Source organism: Poecilia reticulata, chromosome 12 (genome assembly GCF_904066995.2).
Source record: "Poecilia reticulata chromosome 12, P_reticulata-male-v2, whole genome shotgun sequence".
Taxonomy (NCBI): domain Eukaryota; kingdom Metazoa; phylum Chordata; class Actinopteri; order Cyprinodontiformes; family Poeciliidae; genus Poecilia; species Poecilia reticulata.
In genome coordinates, this window is record NC_088841.1 from 19,148,412 (window position 1) to 19,173,821 (window position 25,410).

Consider the following 25,410-nt stretch of genomic DNA (forward strand, 5'->3'; position numbering starts at 1 on the left):
TAAATACAGGCATTTTTCTATGAAAGAATCTGCAACACTCCTTTGGTGGAGCACTTGACAATGTCTTCACAGGCTGGACCAGCCCTCCCGTGACTGAAAGTATGAAATATAAAATGCATAAAAATATGGATGAAAAAGCTTCAATAAACTAGATATTTTTCTAATCTTTTAATGTGATCTTGAGTAAATATTCTTTGGTGGTTTATTCCGATTCATGCATTAACTTTCATGTGATCATGACTCATTTCCTAACTTGGCACAGAAGAAATAAAACACACTTTTAAAATAACAAAAGGCAATTTTATAAATACGAAAAATGTATAAAAGGAAATAAAATATCTAATTTGCAAATTATGATGAAACAATAAAAAAAACTGCTTTCTAGTTTTTCTCATTTTCATTTTTACTTAACATTGTTGTATATACAGCTTTTTTTTAAATCGCATTTTTTAAGTTTGAAATGTTGGAGGAAATTAAACGTTTTAAAGGTGAGTTTATTTATATCAGAGTAAAAATGTATTTAATTCCAGCAGCCGTGAGACTCTCACATGGACAATGCAAAACGCCAGCAAGGGTTAAATCTGTATTACATTAGTGTGAAGGTTTAAAAAGGTTGTTTGGCACCAAAAGAAAAAAAACACTGACATCAATACAACCTGGCTCATTGTCTGGCCTGTCAACTTTTCACACACAGCAGGAAACAGAGACCCAGCAGTGACTTTGTAATGGAAACATGAGTTTTCACAGTATGACATGCTGAAGCATGTTTTATTGTGAAAGAAAATAAGGCATCAGACACAGCACAATGCTAGGAAAATATAAGTCAATTACCTCATGACTTTACACACAAATATCCCAGACTTTTGTGGAACTTTTTCCTAATTTATTAAAAGTAGAACCACATTATGTAAGAATTAGTAGTCTTTGCCATGACGCTCTAAATGTAGCAGTTTCCACTGATCATCCTTGAGAGGATTCTACAGCTTAAATGGAGCTCACCTGTCATAAAACAAGTTGATCCGACTTGATTGGGAAAGGCGCACACCTGTTTTTATGAAGTCCCACAGTTGTCAGAGCGCAAACGCAAAGCACGACATCAAAGGAATTAATAGACTTCTGAGACGGGAACGTCTTCAGGCACAGATCTGTGGAAGGATACAAAAAAAAAGGAAAAGATTTCTGCTGTGAAGATCCCAACTGGAACAGTGACCTCAATCATTTGGAAATGGAAGAAGTTTGGAGCCACTGTGACTCTTCCTGGACAGATCTGACGATGGCTGGGCACAGATGTGTCCCATCCAATCTGATGGAGTCTGAGAAGTAGTGCAAAGAAGAAAGGGGTGGGAAAAACTGCCTAAAGATATCTGAGTCAAGGTTGTGGCATTATATTAAAAAATGTGTGAGGTTGCAATTGCTGCCAAAGGTAGATCAACAAAGTATTAAGCAAAGGCTCTGGACACGTATGTAATTATGATTACTTGTTTTTTTACTACCATTATTTTTAAATGAATTTGCAAAAAAAAAATGTTTTCCCACATTGTCATGATGGGAAAAATAATGGGTCGAATTTTGTGGAAAGAGATTAATGTATTACAATTTGAAACAAAGATGGAACAATAAACCTAGTATAAACTGAAGTGATGTGAATACTTTCCAGATGCATTGTATAACAAAAATTTTTTTTAATCTTAATATCATTGTAGCCAAAATGAAATTGACTTTAAAATTTGTATCCCTTGGATATGAGAAGGCTTCTAAAAGGGACAAGGTACTAAAAATAATATTTTTTCTCTACTTGAAAATATTTTAGAGCATAAATCGTTTTATTCTAAGAAAGGAAATAATGTTTCAAACTAATTAAGTGAAGGGTTGAAAGGTGTAAAACTACATAAATACTTCAAAAGTAGAAATATTGCGATGAGTCCAACTGCTTGTTTTAATTATTTCTTAGCCTAACCAATTTCCGTCAGTCAGTAAATTATTTAACCTGTTCAACACTTTTTCAACACAGATTCACAGCAAGTATCCACTCCAACCTGAACATAAATAATTTTAAAGGCTTTAAATACAATCGAAGGCATAAAAAAAAACTGCACAACCCTTTTTTAATGACAAGTTAGCTTTACTATTTAAATCAGCTTAGAGAATACCCCCATCAGGGTCTCCGGGCCTAATTGTTACCGACACGTTTTAAGCCAGCTGTGGCTGTTTGCCAAGGTCTTGGCTTTAAAGCATATCTCATTTTCCTCCTGTGGGTCCTCTGTCCTCCAAACCTTGTATTGAAAGCTGATGCTGCGAGACTTCTGAAGCAGCAGCCATTTGCTCTTCCATGCAACCACAGGCAATTATGATTTGACCCTGTCAAATCAAAGAAAGCTGGGAGGGCAGAATAAGAATGAGTCAGGGCCAGTAGCACCAACTAAACTTTGACCAGTTTTATGCATGCAACTTGGTCATCATTTGAAGGGTGTTCAGACCTATGAACACCTTGAAATTTTTGATCATAACTAAGCAAACCATTAGGGTGTTTTAGTAAATTAATCACAAACGAGGTGCTCTATGTACAGCCCCAAAAGGTTTAATCCACTCGCATTGCAATGAGGTGGAGTAAACTTTTTTTTTTTTTGTAAAGCATAAAGCCTTATACAACTTTCATGAATTCCTCATTCTGACAAACTTTTCATTACAACGGGACTTAAAGGCGTCCCCTGCTGCAGAACGTCCAGCAGAGCCAAGGTCGCACCACATTCTGCCATGATTAGCACTCTCCATGGACCATGACAGTCTCAGCATTGCTACCTAGTGCAGAATATCCTTCATGTGCAGATGGCTGAGTGGGACAACTAGTATTGTAGAATCTATCAATCCCAGCAGCAAACCGCACAGCCTGAAAGGGACAGGCTGGTGGAACATAGTGAGGCAGGATATCAACATGTCCTGCATGTCCACTGACAGAAAGGTGGTGAACACAGTCTAGTACTAGTCCCAGGAAGACAATATTCTCTGCTGGGGCTTACATGTTCTCGTGGTTCATCATGAAACCCAGATTGAGTAGCTGCCAAAATGAGTATCTGTGTGTGTGCTTCTGCTCTGAGCATGCTGCCTCAGAAGTTGATCATCCACATATGTGGTCAAACAAGACGCCGTTCTATCTCACCAAGGCTATCTGCCACTTCGGTACAACACCTGAACACCCTCCGGCTCAGGGACAGCACAGGCTGAAGGAGAACACAGTGCAATTGTAACAGACGTCCTGAAGAGCGAATGTCAGAAATATGGAAACGTGCATCATTCTGGAAAAGAGATAAACCGATTGACCCAGTACAACAGACAACGAAGAGATGAATATGCCAGCCCTCAGGTCCAGGTTAGGGTGAATCCAGTTCCCCCCTTTTAGGCACCCAGAAAATACCTGAAGTAGAGACTCCTCTACCTATGCTCTGCTGATACAGGGCTTATTGTAATGACTTATGTTTTTAGTTTTTTTTCTGGATTTTTTTTTTTTTTTTTTCTTCCCGACAGTGAAAATGTATGTGATCCAGCAGCTGGTTCATGATTCTTGTCGTGCAATTTGGAAACATTGGCCAACAGAGCTGGTGTGAAGAATGCAGCCTGAGGACGCCGATTGATTCTGAAAGGAGTGACAGATGTACATGTTTTTTGCTTGAAAGATTACTGGGGTGTGTTAATCCCACATGTGAGTCCGGGGCCCCATGACATTGATTAAAATCACATTTTGGAGGCTGGCAAAATGAAACCATCTGATCCATACTTCAGAATTGAGACCTTTGAGATTTGTTACTTAGCTTTTTCCTCTTTTTTTGTTGCGGGGGAGGGGCGCATTGTTGATTTGGTGGGGAATGGCAAATTGTAACACCACATATAATTAACAAATGTCAATCTTTATTACATTTATTTTTCTAGAGGCCTTTGGGATCCATTGTTGGTTACACAACAATGTTTCATCAAGGTATGCTCACTGCTAGATGTGTTTTACATGTAAAAAATTGTTAATGAAGCTTTCTGGAATGTTTTAATTGTTCAATGTATACATGCAAATTCAACCAGTGTTGAATTCAGTGGGGAAAAAAAAGAAAACAGTTTTGACTGCAGAAAAGCTTAATGTATGTACTTAATATTAATTAATTTGTCATTTGCTAGAGGAAGAAATCTGTAAAATAATCCTGCTTTCTGGTCTACCACTTTCAATACTTGTGATCCGACTGCCACTAAAATGTTAGAATTAAAAAAATGTCCAATCGTGGTGCAAAAATTATACTCAAAATTATTCTGTTAGATATCAGACTCACCAAAAGTTCAGTCACAGACAACATGCACTCCTGACCAAAATCTTATGTCCAGGGGAAATAATTGCAAGCATTCAAGTTTCATTCTGGTGAGTCAAAACAAAGTTGGAAAATGCAAAGAGAAAATTCTTATATTCAGTATAAGATTCCATTCAATGCTGACTGGGTGAAGACCAACCTGCCAATCATGAAAAAAAAATATTTTGAAGTCATCAATCTAAATTCTGATTACTTTTAAACTCTTATTTGATCCGATGGGTCATCTATAAAAATATATACATTTCATTCATCACTGTTAAGAATTCAAAGCATTAAATGAAGCGCTTTTCCTACTTTTACCTCACCTTCATCAACAGCAGAGAATGTAGAAATAAATATTAACATACCCATCTAAATCATTAAATTAGGTGTTGCAATCACTTCCATGGCAACACATGTGTAAATGTCACTACTGAGGCAAACTGCTTCTCCAAATTGAACGTGGAACCCTCATCAGTTTCTCGAAAGAAGACTGGCTGAAAGAATAACTATGTTACAACTCAGACAGTTCAGTCTGAGCTTCTCTGACACTCATTGATCCCTCTCCCACTGACTTCCACCCTGTAAGCCCTTCTCCCTGCAGAGCTTTATTCCCCTCCGGAGCTCCATCACTGTGTACTGGAGACAAAACAGGCTTACTGTAAATCAGAGACCAAATCCCACAGGCAACAGGGAATCTATCCTGCGACAAATAAAAAGCACCTTTTCTCCTCTTGAAATGAGCGACAAATCAAGTCAATATATTTTTTTCCTGATCTTATTTCACAAGAAATGCTTAAAAATAATTTTCCCAGACGAGATGAATTTTGCCAGTCAAAATGCATTGCATGGTGGAGTGATGTAATGCATCATATGCTGTTCCTTTAAAAAGAAATGAGCTTAATGGTAAATAAAAAAATGATGTATGTTTTTCAACAGGGATGTAGGAGATTCTCAACATACAATAATTTTAAACAAAATCACTAGTTAGGCTAAAAAGTAAAAAAACAAATGTAGAAAAAAATATATAGACAAAAATATAGAAAGTTACCTTATATAGCCTTATGTAGGCCACATTGTAAATTTTATCTCAAACATGCATGTTAAATTAAGGGTACTTCACAAGTTAAACCTGCATAATAGATGCTTAGATTCATTAAAACTATGGCGAGCATTGCATTGTTCTTTGAATGTCTTTATCAAGCATCCAAAATAAAAACACACCAATCAACTGTTTTGTCCAACATGAGAAATCACTTAGCAAAACATCTGTCTACATAAATTGTCCTGTGTTAATATGTATATTGTGAGCAACTGAGAATAGACATCCAAAAATAGCCTAAAGGAGGTTAATGAATATATTCAAAGTCCAATAAAATTAAGCTTATTAAGAGCTTATTTGAGCTTTTACTTATCTGAGTTGTTACCAGCAGGGCAATTTTGTAATTGAATTTCTAACAATGAACCAACTATAAAGTACACACTAAAAGATAAACAATCCAAGATGCAGTGCCATTAAAAGGCAAGCTGGTGACATAACTTGAGAAATCTACACCAAGAAAAAGGACTTAACGGGCTTCTGGAACAGGATAATTCATCTTTAGAGCTGCAGGCTTTTATTGCCGTTGCTCTGTGGAAAAAAAAAAAAAAAATACAGATTTTGTGGTGAAGACATGTGGAAGCTTTAACAGAATGTAGACCAGAAATGAAACAAAAGATTTTTTTTTTTTAAATTGACATTTTGAAAAGAATAAGTGAAAAGAAACACATATATTTTAATGAAGACATTAGCAGAAACCTCACTGGAAAAATACAAATATCTAATGAGAATGACAGATCCAGCTAAACTAATTCCATGTTGTCCAATAGTGAGTTCATTGTATTAACTCCGAGGTGTGTAGTATAGCCCAGATTTGTACTCACGTAAAAGTAGCAGTACTTCAATCTATTTATCTCACGCTAAAGTAAAAATTGATAAAAGAAATACTAGTCAAATTAAAAACATAAAAAAAGCTACTCAAATGCAGAGTGTTTGAGTTGTGACGTTTAATCTAAATTAATTTGTTAAAATGATTTAATCAAATATCCAAACTAGTCAGATTTTGACACTAAGAACAAAGAAATAAAGAGATGAGCGAAAATTAAGTCGCATACCACATTGGAGCAGAAAGACAATTCCTTTTCACTTACACTAGATAATTTGTGTAAATTAAAACAGTGCTTCCAGTGACAGTTTTTCCTATTCAAGTAATTTCGGCTAAATGTTGCTTTTTTGGAATTCAGTAAAGTAATTACCCTTACCTGACAATAGTGTGGTACTATAAATACTAGAGGTGTGCCGATCGATCGGTCACCGATCATAATCGGCCGATTTCCGTGAAAAAGTGTATGATCGGTGATCCGCGATCATTGGCTCTTGTTGCCGATACCGATCACCTGCATCTCATTTCGCAGCCTCCCTGTGCAGCTGGTCTCCTCTTTCCTTCACTCTGCGCAAACGCACAGCAACAAATCCTAAGCGATGTGGAACTATAACGCACTGAGTGAATGGGGAAGTTTGCGTGTTGACGCGGAAAATTGAAGCACGTCAAAATGCATCAACACAACGAAGCTAATACAACATAAAAACCATGGCATACTTGACGGAGTTTGGCTACATCGAGGCTCACTGCAGTAAAAAAGACATATGGAGGATCAGAAAGCAGGTAAAGCAGCGCACACTCACTCACCCGGATTAGCATTACGGTCAGAAAGCTAAACAAATAACCCGCAAAATTATTTAAGTCTTCGAGCTGCGATGTAAGACGCTGGTTCTGCTCTCACTGTTGAACCGCTGCTACGAGCTACAGGTAGTAATATTTCACAGACGGAGCGCCGCTTCTGCTCCACCTGGTAGTGACTCTCACACCAAACCTCTGCTTAAAGCTGCAGCATCTAACTTAAAAAAAGCATTTTACATATGTATTAAAACTTTCACTGACCTAACAGGAGACAGATAATCTCTAAAAAAAATAATCGATCACCTCTCTGTTCTGCATAATTACTCTGCTCAGTCAGAAACAGCCACTCAGAACTAGCAGTAATCAGCTAGCCGCCATGCTATCAGGAAGTTTTCATTCAGTAACTCAGGATTGTTTATTGTAATGGATCCTGCATTTGCCTTTGAATGTTAAGCTTTATACTTGAATTTTTTTGGCAATGTTGATAAGTTTTATTTTGGCTCTTTGTATTATTTAACCTCTTCAGAGCCTTCATATGTTATCAGTCTGTTAAAGATGGTATTACAGATAGCAGTACAATTTGCAGAATGCCTGTTTTGTTTAATTTTCTTCTTGGAAAAAGTTATTAAGTTTTTGTCTAAATTAAGGTGAATTCATGGTTCCTTTTTCCATATAATGTAACCGGTAGTGTTTATGATTTAAAAAAAAATTATGTGATCGGTGTCGGTGATCGACCCTCAGGGGTGATCGGTATCGGCAGGAAAAAACCTGATCGGCATATCTCTAATAAATACTACCAGAAAGTTCCTCTATTGCAACAAGTGACTACTATAGTATTAGATCGACACTTTACAAAATCAAAAAAAGGTGATCCCATTATTGCTTTTGAATCTGCAACACATTAAAAATGACTCCACAACTTAAGACGAGCCACATTTTTACTGCCTCAAGACACATCCATGCTTATGCAACGTCCTGAAGAGAAGAAAAATGTACATCTCTATGATCTCACACCAAGTCGGAGGTATTTACAAAGCAGAACTGGGAGAAAATGTATTCTCTTGAAGATGGATGCTGAAGTAAGACCAAAATGTAGGCAAGCAGGGGGCAGACTGGCAGAGTTGGTAGAAAAATGAAAAGTCCACAAACAAGTTGCAAAGGAAGAGGCAGAACCCCCAGATGGTATAAAAATGGCTGTGTAAACAGGAGGATCTCATAATGAACCAAATAAACCATAACGGAGGGGGAAACAGGTGAGACTAATTAATTGAGTGGAAGAAGCTGAAGGCAAACTGAAGAAACGAGCAGCAGGGATTGGCTAAACGAGTGTTAGTTTATCCCGAGGACTTACTGTCTTGCATGTTTTATGTGTTTCTCTGCCTCTGCACACCTGACTTCACGCTTCATTTGACTCATGTGTGCTGGAGCAGGGAAACATCTGAAAGAAGAACAACTGTGGGTCCTGAGGCCCAGGATTAAAAACCACTGGGCTAGACAAACACTGCAAGACACGCCGATCAGGAGCACCAACAAACAGGAAGAATATCGATACATACAATACAAATGTAAAAGAATTAACACAGAACCCTTCAAACAAAATAGAAAGCCAAGGTCAACGTATAAAGTCTAAATAGTGAATACAAACTCAATACCTTGTATTGAGGGTGTCCAGCTCTAGTTCTCTAGTTTTGGCAAATGGTGCAAGTGCCTCCTCAGCATGTCTAAGTTCTGCAGAGGCCTGCTAATGAAACACCATTTTATCCAGTCGCATAAAAATGCAGGACACTGGCCCTGCAGGACTGACATTGGACACCACTGCCATACATATTGACATGTCAGGGGTTTTTAATTGGTCGACGCTTCACGGAAATCACCTCCTAAACACGCCATCGAGTTTTTGCAGAACGCTTCTGCAGAATCATTAATTCAAACCAGGTGTGCTGAAGCAGGGTAACGCATGAAACAATTGGACATGAACTATATCTACCACATGTCCCCAACTCTTACCACATGACATATGATTATTTTTTTGAAGAAAGAGAATAAACAAGTCACCTGAACAAGGGTTGAGTTTACTCAAAGCTTCAACACAAAATGTTCTGCTTATTTTAAACTGACTGGATAATGAAAACTCAATCTCAAGAGAGAGTCTTAAACTGTCACCCCGAAAATCCTTACATGCAAGTCAATGGGTTCAGAAGGGCACCGGTGACTTGCTGACTTTTTTCGGATTTTAATAATCTCTTTACGTGATCTCGCCTGTCCCCAGTGTCCCATTGTTCAGGGCCACGCAGGGGGGACGTTTGAGAGCTTGGATTTAGTCTTTACAGCAAGAAAAAGTACCCTAATATATCCTCCATATCAACAAAAAGCATCCTCATAATGAATGTAATATTTTGAAACATAGGGTGGACTTTATGCGTTAAAGACAAGTAAACAGCTACTCTCAGCCTTGATTGAACACCTACTTAGTGTGGAAAGAACTAAAGCAACATCAGTGGCAATAATTCCACTTGAACTAGATTAAATATCCACCTCATATATTTGGCTTTTCGATAAACAAGCTCTCGGAGAGGTGCTATGGGAGACGATCAACACATTAATAAATGGTGAAAATGATTTGAAATGAAAATCCAAGGCTGCTTTTTACCCAGATGCAGTTTAATAAGTAAACAAACCAGCCCTGCTCGGCAAATCAGAGAGAGAAAGTTTGTGCAGGAACAAATAACATGGCAAGATATTTAAAAAGAGAAAATGTAGGAAAGAGAATGAGAAACCTTTAAAGAGCACAGAAATTGACATTAAATCACAAATTATGGGGATTTGGACATATGTTATAATAATTGGTTTTATTAAAGAAACTTTATCATCTAGATTTTAATTTAGATATGCAGTGTTAGTCCTTATTATTAACACAATAACCTAAAGAGTAATTTCCAGCCAATCAGCCTCCTAAATTACATTCCAAGCGTCTCTCTTCGCTGAACTCTAATGAAATTCTGATAACTTGCAAATTAACAAGTGAGGTAGGAACATAACAGCACCAAAGGAGGGTGATGTTGCTTTGTTATCTCTGGAAATGCAGCAGCTCTGATATGTTTGTCCTAACAAGACACCATAGCTCATAGGTTTTTATTTTTTTAAGGCCCTAGTGGCCTTTATTTGATAGTGAATTGACAGGAAAGTGGGTAATGAGAGAAGGAGGAAGACATGCAGCAAAGGTCACCAGGCCGGGAATCAAATCGGTGACAGCCACGTCGGAAACTAAGGTCTCCAGATGTGGGTTGTGCTTAACCCATGTGCCGCCGCAGCTGTGAGGTTTTTGTGAGCAAGCGGCCACTTTCTTTGCAGTTTGCTTTTATGCCATGTCCCATTTGCACTCAGTAGTCCCGACTTCCCAGTTGGAGAAACCATCTGGAACGTCCCACCCAAGTCGGACTTCCCACTCAGAAAGTGGGAGAACTCTTACGACCTGAAGTTAGGATTTCAGGATGGCTGCTAATTGCAACCTTTAGTAGTAAAGTTGATTACTTTTACTGTTGAGGTTTGTTCCCCCAAAGACTTCTCCAACAAGTCTTTGGGGGAACAAATCAAAACCTTGGATAATAGGAGGAACGACGACATTTAATCTCTGTTTGGGATTAATAAAGTATTTCTGATTTGACTTGAGCTGTTGCATGGAGAGGGATTTATTAATATCCTCTGCTTACCAAAATGCTCAAAGCTTTCTGGTGCTACTCAAAATATTGCAACACGTTTCCCAATGTCTTTATGGAGACCTTGGATAGCCTGAGCTGTCTTGGCCAGTGACACCAAGTTTTTTTTTTTTTTTTATATATACTTAGATTTTACAAAGCAGAGCTTCAAACAGTGCACATTGCATTAGAAGTCTGCAGTGGTAAAGAATTAATCACAGTATTTTCTTGAAGAAGAAAGATCAAGTCTCTCCACAGTGAGTCTCTTACATTAGGGGATACATGAAAAATGCATGAACTCTTACTCCCCACTGGACTCATGGCATTTTGTTGCCAACTCAGAACTCACTTTTAAGATAAAAGTCAGGTTTCTCTAGTTCTGCTAGTTTAATTTCTTTGCGAATGAAATGCTGGTATATTATTCTGGGAATACTTGGAAATGCCAATAATAAACAGAGCAGCCATACAGATTTTTCCCATGATTTGCCATGTTGTCTTTTTGCACAATAAAGTGAAACAAGGCTTCACACAGAACCACCGTCAACATGTCAATTACAGTTGCTGGCTTGGCTTGAATATCAAACGTTTTTCCGTTGGATTTTTTTAAAGGGGTGGGAATCTTTACCTCAAATCAATTTGCAAGCATATTGCAGTGGATATTAAACCAACAATACTCTCATTCGGAAGCCACTTCATACTAAATAATTACTCCAGCACAAACTCACTGATGTGGTATATGCAGCTTTGAATGTTTAGGCTTCTACACTGGAGAAATTTAACTGCAGACACCAAGCTGATCAATACTCAGTTTTCTCATTAATGACCAATAGTCTTATAAGCGATTATTCTATATGCCTGTTACTTCCCATTATGTTCAGAAGTGAAGAAACCTTTTAGATAGGAGACAAAATGTCAGTGGCAGTCACAATTCAATCCAAATCTCACCTGTGAAGCAAACCTTGTAAAACTAAATATTGTGTTTAAAAACTGGATTTGTTTAGTCAAAATGACTTTGCACAATAGCTGTAAAACCTAAAGAATGAAGTCTGGCATTTCTCAATTTCTTGCAGCCATAGCTTTATTCCCATCATTTCAAATATACAATTAAATACTCTGGGGGGCAGCACTGGAGATCAATAGCTTGCCTTCACCTCCCCTTTCTCAGTGTCAAAGGTGCTATTAAGCTCTGTGCAACTCACAAACTCGTGGAATCTCCATCTGTCTTTGTGTCTGCAAGTGTCACAGATTCAGCAGTCAGGACGCAAGAGCCAACCAAACAGAGGAAACTGAAATTTAAACTTCGTTTAACAGCAGAGGAAAATTCAGTTTCAGGAGACTGGCCTCCTCTACACACTCACTCAGGAAGCAGCCATGTAACCACTGCTGTAGCAGTCAGTGTTATTCAATATAATGGATTAAACAGCACTTACTTTGGAAGAGTCAGCTTTAATTGACAAAGGAGTCTGTAGAAAGCCTAGTTAAATACATTGATATTTTTGTTACACTTAATGTTGTTAGTACTTTGTTGAAGATGCACATCCTTCGATATGATCTCTTAACTCTTGATTTCTCATCTCAAAGTCTTCAGTTACAATTTATATCCAAGCTTGACATTTTTCATCACAGAATTTACCAAAAAAGAGCTTTACATACTTTAATAAAAAAAAAAATACAGTAATTTTTTTGTCACAACGCACCAAAATACACTTTAATATTGACTGTATTTAATGAAGGAGCCTGAAAACAGATATTAAATTTAATCCTGAAGACTAATTAGATTTATTTTTTATTCTGCTGAAATATATTTTATTTTAATTTTTTTGCATTATTTTGCTAATAAGTTGGTACGGTTAACTTTCAACTGACTTTGCACACTGAATATATAAACATCCAAGAAATCTTTCGAAAGATTAGGCAGCAGTGAAGGATTTAGAGCTTAATTGTCAACATCTCATCTCTCCCTGCTCAATTTTGAAGTCCCAGTCGAAAACAACAAACATTCAACCCTGGGCTCTCCTTTGCATTCAGCATGTAGACACTGAATGCAGTCAGTTCAAACTGGGTGCTACTATTAAACAATTTATCATGTTAACTGCACTAACGGTCACAAATAAGAAATAATAAAAAATAAATTAAAAAAAACATATGGGTTGTGATTATTCTGTTAATTTGTCCTATTGAGAGTAAATATGTCTCCAGGACATTATTGTCATAAAAAAATGTCTGTCGATATGTTTATTTTTTACACCTCATTGTAAAATGTAAAGAAAAAAAAAACATGAGTTCAAGTGATTATAATTTCTGATCAGAGACACTCAGCAGCAGCGTAACACAAGGAAATTTAAATGCCGAAGTCTTTTCTTTGATCACAGTTAATGCTTTCTCTAAGAGGATTATATTGTCATTAGACAGATCTGCCTTTGAGGGGATAAATATAAATCCTCCAAGTCTCACCAGTGAAATCTACAACCTTTTGTGTCCTGCCACATGTGGCAGTTGTACTAAAAAATGCAAGCCTTCACTGATGGGTTTAACATTGCTGGGGATATTTCAGGTGGAATCATGTGGGGTGTCTGATTTCATCTGTGATTAGAAGATTTGCAGGCTTGACATTTCTTATTTATTGGCATGTTTTTTACAAAAGTGTACCGTGCAAACCGAAGAGTCTTCTGGTAAAAATAAAGTTTACTTTTTTTAAGCCTTTCTTCCATAAAAACAATACACAAAAATATTTAAATCAGTGTAGAACAGTTTATGTTTTTGATGGCCGTTACATCACTTGTGAAAAGTAAAAACATTTCACCGACAAGGTGGAGTTGCCTAAAAGGAGCAATTAAATCAGTTGAGGATACACCAAGAGCTTTTAGTCCCATCACCTGAGAAATACGTTTTAAACTGGTCCAACAATACAGAGAAGTCTTGCTATGCGGAGCTCTTTAAAAAAATATTAAAATGAATTTTGAAAGAAACCAGTTCGATTCTGTGTTACTAAAGAAGATTTATTTCTTGATCTTGTTTGTGAAAGCTTGGTCACCTGACATTTTGCAGACTGTTAGTTTGCGATCAAAACGAAACCAGACTGGAACCAGCAGTTTTAGAGCTCTCAATATATATATATATATTTTTAACTTCAGCTTCACACACTTCAGTTCAGTTTACAGCATATCATGTCAGTCAAAACAAGAAGACGGAGAATCTCCCTCTCATCTGAACCACCTGGCTTTTAAGGGATTGGCTTCCCCCAGGACTAATTAGAGGAGTGGAGACATTCATATTTCTAGAAAGAAAGAACAAACATTTGTACTAAACTATTCCTAAAAAGATGTCTACACAGTTACAATTAACTCAAACAAAACTAGAAACAAAAAAACAATCTGGATCCAAACAAAATCAAAAATACATATCTCCTCCCTCTTAGAAAATGGATTTTCCCAATGAGGCCGATTGGAAACACCAGGTCCTTGTCAGCACTGCTCATGGGTGCGTTTCCATGGCAACACATGACCAGATGACCTCAAAGAGATGAGATGATGACTAAAACAAGTAAATAAATCAAGTTACTTCCCTAAACACAATACATTTACCCAAATAAATTAGAATATATAAAGTACACAAAAAACAGCACCTGCTAGGGAGGGGGTAAATCCCTCACACAGAGCTTTAAAGAAAATCCTATGTAGGCAATATCAATTTTACAGTCAAAATTTTCCTAATTCTATTATTGTCACATTTTGCCAAATCAAGCATTTTGTTGGAATCAAGACATATGTTTTAGTAAGCCATTTCAAAACTGCTGGGGAAAAAAAATCCCATCATACTATCATTTTAGTGAAATACCAAAAAAAAAAAAGAAAAAGGGTTTTCTCCAGCTGTATGGGTCAAACGGTAACAAGCACTGCTTCTCTATTGCTTGTTGCTCAAAACTGTAGAGCAGACCAGCTGGTTTAAGAAAAGGCACATGTTTTCTTCAAAAAAGCTACAAATTTGGCTGCTTGAAAATCCATTTCATTGTACTGAATCTAAAGGCCACCACAATCATTGATGAGGTAATGCCATTTTGAAAAATACTGTTGGCAAGCTTTGCTTGATGCATTAAGCAGCTGACTGGTGGCCAAGCATTACAGCCCAACTATGTAATTTACTACAGTTTGCACTTGTTAGGAGGAACCACAGCTAATCCAGAACTAAAGTGGTTTACTAGTTAATTTAAACACAATCTACTGATGATCTGTCAGAGTCAGTGTGTTGGTTGTCTTTTTATTTTTAACTGAACTGAAGCACACCAAATTTCACATCACCTCTGCATGTTACAAATACAAAGTCAAGAAAGCCTAACTGAACTACTTTCCTTGCATTTTTTTTTCTTAATTAAAACATTTTTGCTGACCTTGTTATCTAGTTGTTGGAGTGTTGACAATTGGTAGCAAAGCAGTGCATTCCTTTTTCTTTTATACGTCACACATGCATTTAGGATTTTGCGTGTTAGATTGACAACTTTACAGCTAGAAACCAACGGTCGTCAGCCAGCAGCTTTTTTCGCTGTATTACTGCTACATCATGATTATGCAAATGAGCTGCTGTTGGCCAAGCCCTCCTACTCAGTATTTACATTAGTACCTCAAACACATAAATGGCAAACAGACACAGTGGTACAGCGTTACATCTTTGGCCCCAAAGCAGATTATAAAGCACAATAATTCAGCACAAATACATCTTTTTAAAAATATTTATATTTGCAAGGTTAGAGGAGAAGTACTTCTACCAACATGCTAAATTGGGGGAGAAAAAAATACTACATGTTCTCAGACTGTCACCCCCATTTTACAACAGTAAATGTGCAGATACCCAAGGTCAGACAGACACAGGACTGGCAGAGGCGTCATTTAGAACAGCGTTAACTTATGCTAACTGACAAATCATCTTCGTGCTGAACAACAATACAAAACACACAACACATTATTGTGTACTTATATCGCCATCATCTGCAGAATTGCTAGGAACAGAACCTTCTTTCAGTCGAAGTCCTTTGGTAAATCCTGATGTGTAATGTTGTTGTGTAGTTCCTGCCATTTTCTTTGGCATTTTTGCAGGGATATTGTAAGCAAAAATAAAAAGAAGCCACACGGCTCCATACCCGTGACTGGGATAAAATAAATGGGCACATGCTCTAGCCCAGTCCTCAAGAGCTACCGTCCTGCAACTTTTAGATGCATCCTTACTCCAACACACCGGAATCAAATGGCTGAATTCCTTAACCAGCAGTGTTCGGCTCTGAACAGCCGTGGTAACGAGCCATTCATTTGTTTCAGGTGTGTTGGAGCAGGGATGCGTCTGAAAGTTGCAGGACGGTAGCGCTCCACTGGCTGTAATCAATAAAATAAGACAAATTGTCCTTCTACAGCAGCCATTTCAGCTGCAGCTTTTCATCTTGAATGACGTGGATGGAGCTCCACTTGGGTTGCTAGGTGAGGGGCTGGACTTGACTTGGAGTCACTTGGTAAATTGTGACTCAACGATTTTTAGAGGTTTTTGAAACAGACTTCTTTGCAGACACCAGCAGAACTTATTCCCAAAAAACAGATGGGTGTTTCTCTTTTCTCTCTCTTTTACCGTGTATAGAAACAGAAGATACCCAAATGGTTACATTTTGGGTTAAATTATTGTGTTAATACAATGAAAGGAAGTAAATCTAGAGGCTGTCATCTTGAGAATCTCACAAGCATGTCTAGACTGAAAACAGCTCATTTCTATTGATTGTAATCTGCTATTTTATTTGATGAGACTCAATGAGTGAGCTTTTATATTGCTGCATTTCATGTTTAAGAGAATGTCTTTAAATGAGCAAAAATCGATCACGTGTTACACATTTTTTCCTCATTTCAAGTCTGCATTATCTAACCTCAGTTTGTTTATATTTTTTATACAAAAAAAAACCAAGCAAAGCTAAAGTTTTATAGACGATACACTGGCAAAGCTGAACTATTATTCCAGTTATATTGCGGTGCTCTGGAAAATGTTTTTGCAATATCTGGACAGTGCAGAAATATATAGTTGGGGTCATGAACCTGCCCGATTTGTCTTCCTGTCTTTATCTGACTCTTCATAATTCGCTGTCTGAAGCCTTTCCTCTTTCTTCAGTTTCATGCTCGTCATCCTTCCTCTCATTAATTTATTCACCTCTTATGATCATTTCTTCCCTCTACGGTTTTGCCCTCTCTGTCAGCCATGCATTGTCTATTCTCATTTTCACTCCTCCATATCTTCCTCCTGCCCAATCTTCAGCTTTCCATTTCTGAAAAGGCAAAAGAGAAATCGTCTGAAATTCTTCTCTACTACTTAGAAGAAATGTTTTTCTATTTAAAGTGCCGATTGTGCATGTTTCATTGAAGTACTTGGCATAAAGGCAACTTTATACTGCAGCGATAGGATGCAAAAACATTAAGTGAAATTCTGACTGTTTTAATCATGAACCTATATCATATGTTGTTGTTGTTGTTTCATTGCTGAGAAAGTTATGTCTTTTTTGTGGCTCTGCGGTTTTTAAAGTAAAAAATTAAGAAAGGAAATTACCATATTGAGAATGCAATCAGTCCCTCGTATCACAGTTTGCCAACTGTACTTTAAAGCAATCTAACCTTAATAAGACTGGCTGTGTTTCATGTGTTTGTGGTAAATAAGGAGAAAATGTAGTGGCCTTCTTCCTGTCAGTTGATTACTATCTGCAGCAACAGATAGATGAAGAACATCCCCAATGTTGCTCCAAGTTCCTCACAGGCATTTTCTCTCACATCCCATTTAAACCACTGGAACAGCATGGCACACTGTTGCCTTATATAACTGCAAATTTTCAAAGAACTGTATTTTATGAGGCATTTTGACAAACTTATCCAGATGTCTTGGCAAGAAATAGTGCAAGTGGGCGGCGAACTGTTGTGAAGCTACAAAAACACGCATCAAGTCCAAGTTTTGCTCTCAAATTTGTGAATGGCAGAGAACTTGTGTTTTATATTTAGCCTTGTTAACTGGACATCTTTGAGTTGACTAATATTTAGCTGATCTCACACTAGGCATTTTCAGAAACTTTATCTTTCAAATTTAGTCTTTATTCAGCAAATGCAAAAATCTTTCTGAATTATATATGTAAATCTGCCTCTCCTTACACACAAGCAAGTAGAACCCTTCAGAAAGTGGACATTATCTATTTTTCAATTTCAATAGGTATGTAAACGATTGTTTTCTTAACTGAAATCCACTTTCACCCACACTAATGATGTCCTCTCTGGAGTCAAAAGTTATCGGATGACATCGTGGAAACATTTCTTGTTCCCACACCAAGCAGAGACTGTTGAGGTTTAATTAAGGAGGCTGTTGAACAAACTTATCTTTGGATATATATATATACATTGTTTTATGCTGCAGCACTATCTCTTCATGGCCTCAAAAAGAGAAAAAAATAATTCATTAAGTGTGATCAAAGGAGTGATGAATCACTGGAGCTCTGTTACCACTGCATCTGTCAGAATACAGAGCAATCAATTGAATCACTTCCCCTTCATCTCTGTTTCCCCCTCCTCCCCCTCAGCTGCTTATAGACAAGATGCTGGTAGAGCTTTGGCGTCTGGTCACACAAAACCATTTTCTCATTGTGACAAAACGAGAGAACTCTCCGTTAGCGGAGCAGAGGAAGAAAACTGATAAACAAGACCAAACTCAAAGCAGCTGATACTATTAAATGATTAAGTCAGGATAGTTCAAGGTTGACAAGTGGGTTGATAAATCATCACATGTCATGAAAGGAGAATTTCCTTTGCCTTAGTTAAACGCTGAATGTTGGAGAGAAAACATGACTTCAAACACATCTCTGTGACAAAGTAACTAAAGTAACCAACTTTGCAAATAAATGACTAACAATAGTTTTGTCATCAGAGACAAACACATATTGTCTTCCTGCAGAACTAGCTATTTGATATAAAAACAACTAACTTCTTTTAAGTCGATGCATCTTTCTGCCACCACATGTCCGTAAAGGTTTTCATTGTAATGATTTCACAAGTGACACATAAAACACGAATAGTCAAATGACCCCCGTTTCCATTTAGTACTTTCAAATATTTGGTGATCCAACACATTTCTCAAAGGAGTCGTCTGCCATGGAACCTTTTTAACCAATCAATTTCCAATTCTAATTAAGTTTTGGAACATCTTTTACTCATATTGTTGGGTAAATACAATATTGTAAACTAATAATAGTCATTTATTCTTATAGTACAAAAACTATGGAATTAAAATTATGGAATTAAGGGACTAAGATGGAGAACACCTACACACCTACCAGCAGACAGTTTTTCATATTTATTTTGAGATCAGGGATCAAATTACCTCAGCATACAGCAACGTTTCGTTGTAGCTGAGACTGGATAGTTTTTATGTCCGTTTGTTGCCATAATTTCATTAAAATATTTTGTTAGCGAGACCAGGTATTTTTTTTTATTTGTGGCTGCAAAAACATATTCAAGGTATAAGAAAAAGAGCTCATGCTAATATCACCATGTTCACAAAAGTGTGCCAGCAACAGAAAGAGAATGGTTCTTCCTGCACTTGCATCAGGTTTGGACAAATATCGTATATAAGCACCTCACAAAATCGACTAATCAGTTTACCTTTGTTTGATTATTTGTCTTTCTTGGCATGCAGTTGCATTCATCAACAAAAAGGTGGCAATACCAGGGACAGTTGGGGCAATTGTTTTGGTATTCAGGTGTGAAGGAGGACAGTTTTGGCTAGAAAACTCTGCCAAGGCAGGTGGGTTGAATGCTGGGATTACTCTGAGGTTTAATGAACCTCCCATGCACCAGCGATTATTTTACACAAGAGACAAGCTGTTTGCTAACTCAGGTTAAACAATGTGTGAAATTAATTTATAAATATTAATGGGTTTCGTGATGAAACACCTATAATCCTCCTGGATTTTGTGTGCATAGGTGGTGTAGATTAGGTGTGTCGTGTGCTGGCTCGTTCAGGCTGCATATCTCAGGTGTTTATAATGAGAAGGGGATCAATGCATTGATTAAATAACACGAAAGATATATTTAGCTTTTTATCAGCCTCTTAACACTGCCATCTAGGCTTTAGGTTGGGTCTCCTAATGAGACATAATTAGAGGCACACAGGAGAAAAATGATCCACAAATACTGCAGAGGGTGACTAATAATCCAGGCTGTATCTCCCACTAACGGAGGCCGTTGGGGAACTGTATTTGGAGAGAATCGCTAATTGGTGATGGAAAATTACAAATTCTAAATGTTAACATTAATATCAACCACTTAAAATTTACACAATGTCTTTACATTTTACAGAACACCGAATATCGGTTATTCTTTATCATCACATTTAGCTGTTTAATTCTCTAAAATACTGTCTGCTAGCTAAAACTGGGAGGGAAAAAAAATGCAACTTTTATTTGCCCCAGTCATCAGAGCTAATGAAAGGTAACCATTTTATTAATAAGCTCAGCATTCCCTCAGTGCATCGACCTTCTCCTGTGGCCTTTTCCCATGAAGGATGGAAATGCTGCGAGACAGCAGCTCTTAGCAGGATTAAATCGGTGCTGAGTAAAGCCTATTTTATACCAACCGCTGCCTCAGGACCTGTAGATGCTATCATGAAGCCAAGACTTGGCATTTCTTTCCCTGAACAGCAGGTCTAAGGTACTTTCACCATGGTAAAAAAAAAATAATAATAATGTACGATTACACACACAATTGCACCTCTTTTAACTGAGAGTGAACATTAATGAGGTGGAAATGTGGTTATTTCATAAAATGCCAAGCAGCGATTTTGTTAAAGACGATCTGAAAGCATAATATGCTAAGTTGTCGATTTCATCTGGCAACAATGTGGAACTTGTAAGAAGATTTGAGAAGAAAAGAAGGAAAGTGGGGGAATACAGAGACATCAAGGCAAACACACTTAATGAAATGAACAATAGAAAGCAACACCAAACAAATAGACTAGCAGATGAATAGAGACAGGTAGCAGACCAGCATACAGTCTCTTAATATGAGCACCTGTGCTAATGGTACATGAAACAATCTGGATGGAACAAGTGAACTACTCTCAGTGCAAACCAAAGACCTCTTTTACAACATTACAACAGTCTGTCCTGGTAGTCATCATGACTGCTTCCACCTATTTTTAAATGTTACAGATATTCTTTTGTTTTGTAAGATTTTTTTTTTCAGTTAGAAGAATAGACGACTGTATTTTTGCCATATATATTTTTTCCTGCTTGAATAAGTCCCCATCAAAGTATTCCTCCAGTTAATGCGGGGTTCAACATCGCCTGTAAAACTCCATCACCTCCTTCTGATGCCAGCTGATAGGCTCACAAATCTGACCTTTATTAACAGCGGAGGTCCTGGTTTTGCAACATGTTTCACGTTCTTAAATAAATGTGAGAGAAAGCGTGAAAAAAGTTAAAGTGGAAACAGAGGTGAAACCCTGCAACATGTCATTGACGCAAAAAAATGCATTCAATCCACTGAGGACAGGATGAAATCTGAGACATGGAAAGTCAAGTTGTTTGTCCTTTTCAGATGCTGAGGGGTGACTTGAGCTGAGGTGTGAACACAAGAAACCCATCAAAAACTTTACGGCTGAATGCGAAGAGTTCGGCAAACGGTTCCTCGGTTTGAGGTTAGAGACTCGTAGATTACTACAAGAAACGTCTTAGTGAAGTTCAGCCAAACAGGGTAACAGTAGCCATTAGTGGTAGGTTCTCATCCTAAAATATTGCTTAAGAAATGACTGTCCCAGATTTTTATTTATTTAACTATACTTGTATTTTTTTATTAGCCACCCACCTTCAAATAAATGTACTAAAATTAGAAATTGACTTTGGCTACAACTTAAAAGTTATTTTATTCCGAAGATTTTAATGTATCTTTACAAGAGGTTGCCAACACCTGAGCATAGTTCCGTATTAATAAAAAATCAAAACTTACTATTCAAATTATTAAGTCTAATCTTTTGATTTTTGTAATCCGTACTTAGTGGTGATAGGAAATATGAAAATGCGATCATTTAAGGAGCAGCGCTGAAAACAAGTTAACATATTTCATCAAAGCATTTCTGGAAATCTACTTTTCCGCAGCGGGTTCAAACACGTCATGATGCAAACAGGTAGGCTGTGGTTATTTTAACAGAATAAAGATGATAGGCTTTATTGATTAAAAAAAAACCCTGCATGTTCATTTATCTTTTCCGCTGTTTGAAGTGGAGAATTATTTTAATGTTTGAGATTCAAAACATCAACTTGGTTCATCACTCATAAATAATGATTCTAATGAATTCTTTGTACAAGACAGCCGGCATATGGTGTTTCACACATCTAATGCCGTAAGAAATGTTAATCTAGAGAATTCATTTAATGCACCAAATGACAATTCCTGCCTCATGCGCCAGAGTGACGTGAGCAAGGAAAGGAGACAAAGCGCAACTATGAGTTTGATTCTAACATTTTGAGGCAAATTTATTGTATTGCTTACATTGAGCAGCACATAGTTTGACTCAGCCCCAGCTAAGCAGACGCCTTGTTGTAATGAACTAACCTCTATTCAGAGTTTGAATCCAAGTCAATCGATGTTCCAAAATGGCTGAATAATAAGGCAGTTGTATTTTTTTTCTGGCTCATCTAATTGTTGAGGTGTCTCTACAGGTTCTGTAGACTCACATTGCTTTTCATGTGGCCCTGGCTGTTTAATTTCCCCCTACTGAATAAATTGGATTTATTTGCTTTCAAGGTTATTTTGTATTGCACCAGATGCTTCTGTAACTCTCATTGTAAATCTCCCAGCTTGTTGAGCTAACATGCTTTGTCATACCAATAACATCACCCAGCGGCTTCAGTAATTTGCTATGCATCGCTATTTGTTTGTTTCCCAGCTTCATGTAAATGGTTCGTATTCCAGTTCTACCATTTTATTGTGGAGTAACTCTGACAGGAGCCAATGTGAGACGCATTGAGAGCATTAAACCCCCAGCTGCACCTCTTTGTGGTCTTAGTTCACCCCCCCCCCCAAAAGCATCAGCTTGTGAGGGATGATCACTTTTTGTGGATTGGCCTTGGGATGCTGCGAGGGCATCATATAGATGGAGCAGTAATGAGGATTGCTTTCCAAAGTCTATCACTTGAACTGGAAAATATCTGAGGAGGAGAGAAGCAAAAGGATTGAACTAAAAGGGATGGAGATAAGTAGAAGAGAAGTGAAGGAGGATGTGATGGTGTTTGTGTGGTGCCACTGTGTCCCTAGGCTCTGTCTGGACCCAGAGGCAACAAAAGTACCATCTGCTCTGAGCTACTAGAGACGCGGGGTATAATGCAGCAGAGATAGAAGAACACGCTTCATTAAATCCATCAGTTAATCCTGTTTTTCCAAAGAGTAACCATGATACTGATGAAGCTGAAGGAGACAACGAAAGAGACAAGGAATGTAATTTTATTGAATATTTCTAATGTAACAACATAATTACAAGATCTGTTGATGTTTATGCGCTTGGCAGGTCCTTTGTATCTGAAGTGACTCATAAATGAAGATGCAACAATGCAGAAAATATCAAAGCTAACAATAAAATACGTGGAAGGATGACCAGCTGTCAGGCTCTACCGTAGGCAGGGATCCCACTTGTCCTTGAAGCTCTAGAAAGTTTTTAACTTTGAAAAAATAAACTCAAAGTCCTGGAGAGTTTTGAAAAGAGCTACAAAAAAAAAAAAAACACTTATCCTTGAAGGTCCTTTAATGCTTTTTGGAATTTGGAATTTTGCACGGACGGTCATTTTTTTAAAATTATTTTGTCAACCAATGTTTGTTTTGAAGCCCTATGCAGACAAGCTAGCCAACGTCTAAAGTTGAACTAGCCTTACCAAAAGACACGTACATGGCAATGGTGATTGTAGGGAGGAAACTTTGCACCCACAGAAATGTGAATGTAATCTGCTGTAACTCTTGTCAAAAACTTAAACATAGAAAACCATGCAGTCATAAACCAGATTGTTATTATACAATAAGGCTAAAAATTGAAGAGAGGTTTAATTTCCTTTATTTAACAAAACAAGTATTGCTTAAAAAAAAAAAAAACATAAGCAGAAGCTCACAGCATTGTCAAGTGTTAAGCAGAACATTTGTCTTCACATCTACGGGAGGTGCTACTTACTTAAACACGTTCTTACTGCGTGAAACATGCTGAGAGCAGGAACACATACTGTAATCACCACAGCCTACAGGGACTCAGTCTGTCAGCATGTCCAGAGCCTGTAACATAAGCACCAATGGCTAAATTAATCTCCCAGAATAAACTAAAGTCTGTGTTTTCTCTACGTCATTTTTCAAAATGACACAAAGAAAACAAGACCAGCCCTGATGATTAAGCACATGGAATCCAACTCCTAATAACGCTGACATCTGGTGGATGTTTGAGAGACATAGAGGGCAGAGTGGGCAGAGCAAGTAAAAATGATGTACAAAGGAGAGCATGACGCCAAAGGCTAGTGGAGGTTTTGATCTCGCTTTTTGTTTGCGAACTGTTCAATCATGACTACCAAGTGCTTCACAAGCTGCCCTCTCGTTTGATTTTTGGTAGTTGTATCATGTCTATCTCCCCTAAAGCACCAGTCCAGCTGCCCCAGTCAGAAGTTCTTTATGTCTTGATTGCACCATATCATAAAATGAAATCCTTGAACAATGGAATCTGTGGAATAAATATCAATTATTCGGATTGCAGTATGATTCTTACCATTTTTATCACCATTGAGTTTAATTTTGCGATTGTCTCAGTCATTATGTTGTAATTTCTATCTTAAATTTCAACGTCTTTAGAATTGAGAATAGCATAGAAGTAAATATATAAAAAAAATCCTGGTGACACTTATTTACTTCCATTGGTTGTTTCTTACCGGGAGCAGTGTATTTCTGCAGATGGCAGTAGGACAATAACAAAATATTAAAGGGGAAAGCCAGCTTTGAATTTAAAAAATGGATCTGTTGATTCTTGATTAGTGTGAGTTCCTGCCTTAAGATAAAGGACTGAAACAGACCTTAAATTTCAGAGGACAACCATAAAAGAGAATCTGCCTCCAACAGATATTCTTTTTAGGTTTCTCCAGTACAGAAGCTTACTGTCATCTGTCTCCCTTCTCCGCTGCTTCAGGCACAAGAAGAATTTGTCACTAAGGTGCAATAAAATTTCTCGGCACTGTAAGGGAGTCTAGTCTCTGTTTGAGCTGTCTATTGGTGAAGAATAGCGGTCGATTTAAAGTTGTCCTTAATCTCAACTCGTGTCTTCTTTATGTCAGGATTCTGTGTCGTTGTTTTAAGTAAAAGTGCAGACACTTATGCAGACAGTACTTCTATCGACTGATTTAAATTTCATAATTGCCAAGAAAATTAAAACACAAATAGATTGTCTTTACCTTAAAAAATGTATCCCAGTTGATTTGTGCAGCACTGCTCTCAGATTGTTTAGTGAAAATGACTATATCACAAAAAATCACCTTAGGTTAATTTTGTGAAAGGACTGATAGACGCTGATGAACTATTCAAGCTATCTTTGGAAGAATTAAAATAGATCTATGCAAATACTGTACCGAGTCTGGCAGGACCGTATATGACTCAG

The 25,410-nt window shown here is 37.4% G+C and overlaps 1 long non-coding RNA gene across 2 annotated transcripts in view; it reads right to left on the bottom strand.

Moving 5' to 3' along the window:
* Positions 1-474: 474 nt before the first annotated feature.
* The window catches only part of LOC103473576 (uncharacterized), a 60,834-nt gene continuing 35,898 nt past the window's right edge, over positions 475-25,410 (bottom strand). The window contains exons 4-5 of one of the 2 annotated variants that reach the window (XR_014090175.1): positions 23,953-24,050; positions 475-1,145 (exon numbers count right to left, since the gene is read on the bottom strand). This is a non-coding gene — a long non-coding RNA (uncharacterized LOC103473576). Of the gene's footprint in view, positions 1,146-23,221; positions 24,051-25,410 lie in introns of those variants that run through there. The other variant, XR_014090176.1, reaches the window with a different exon arrangement.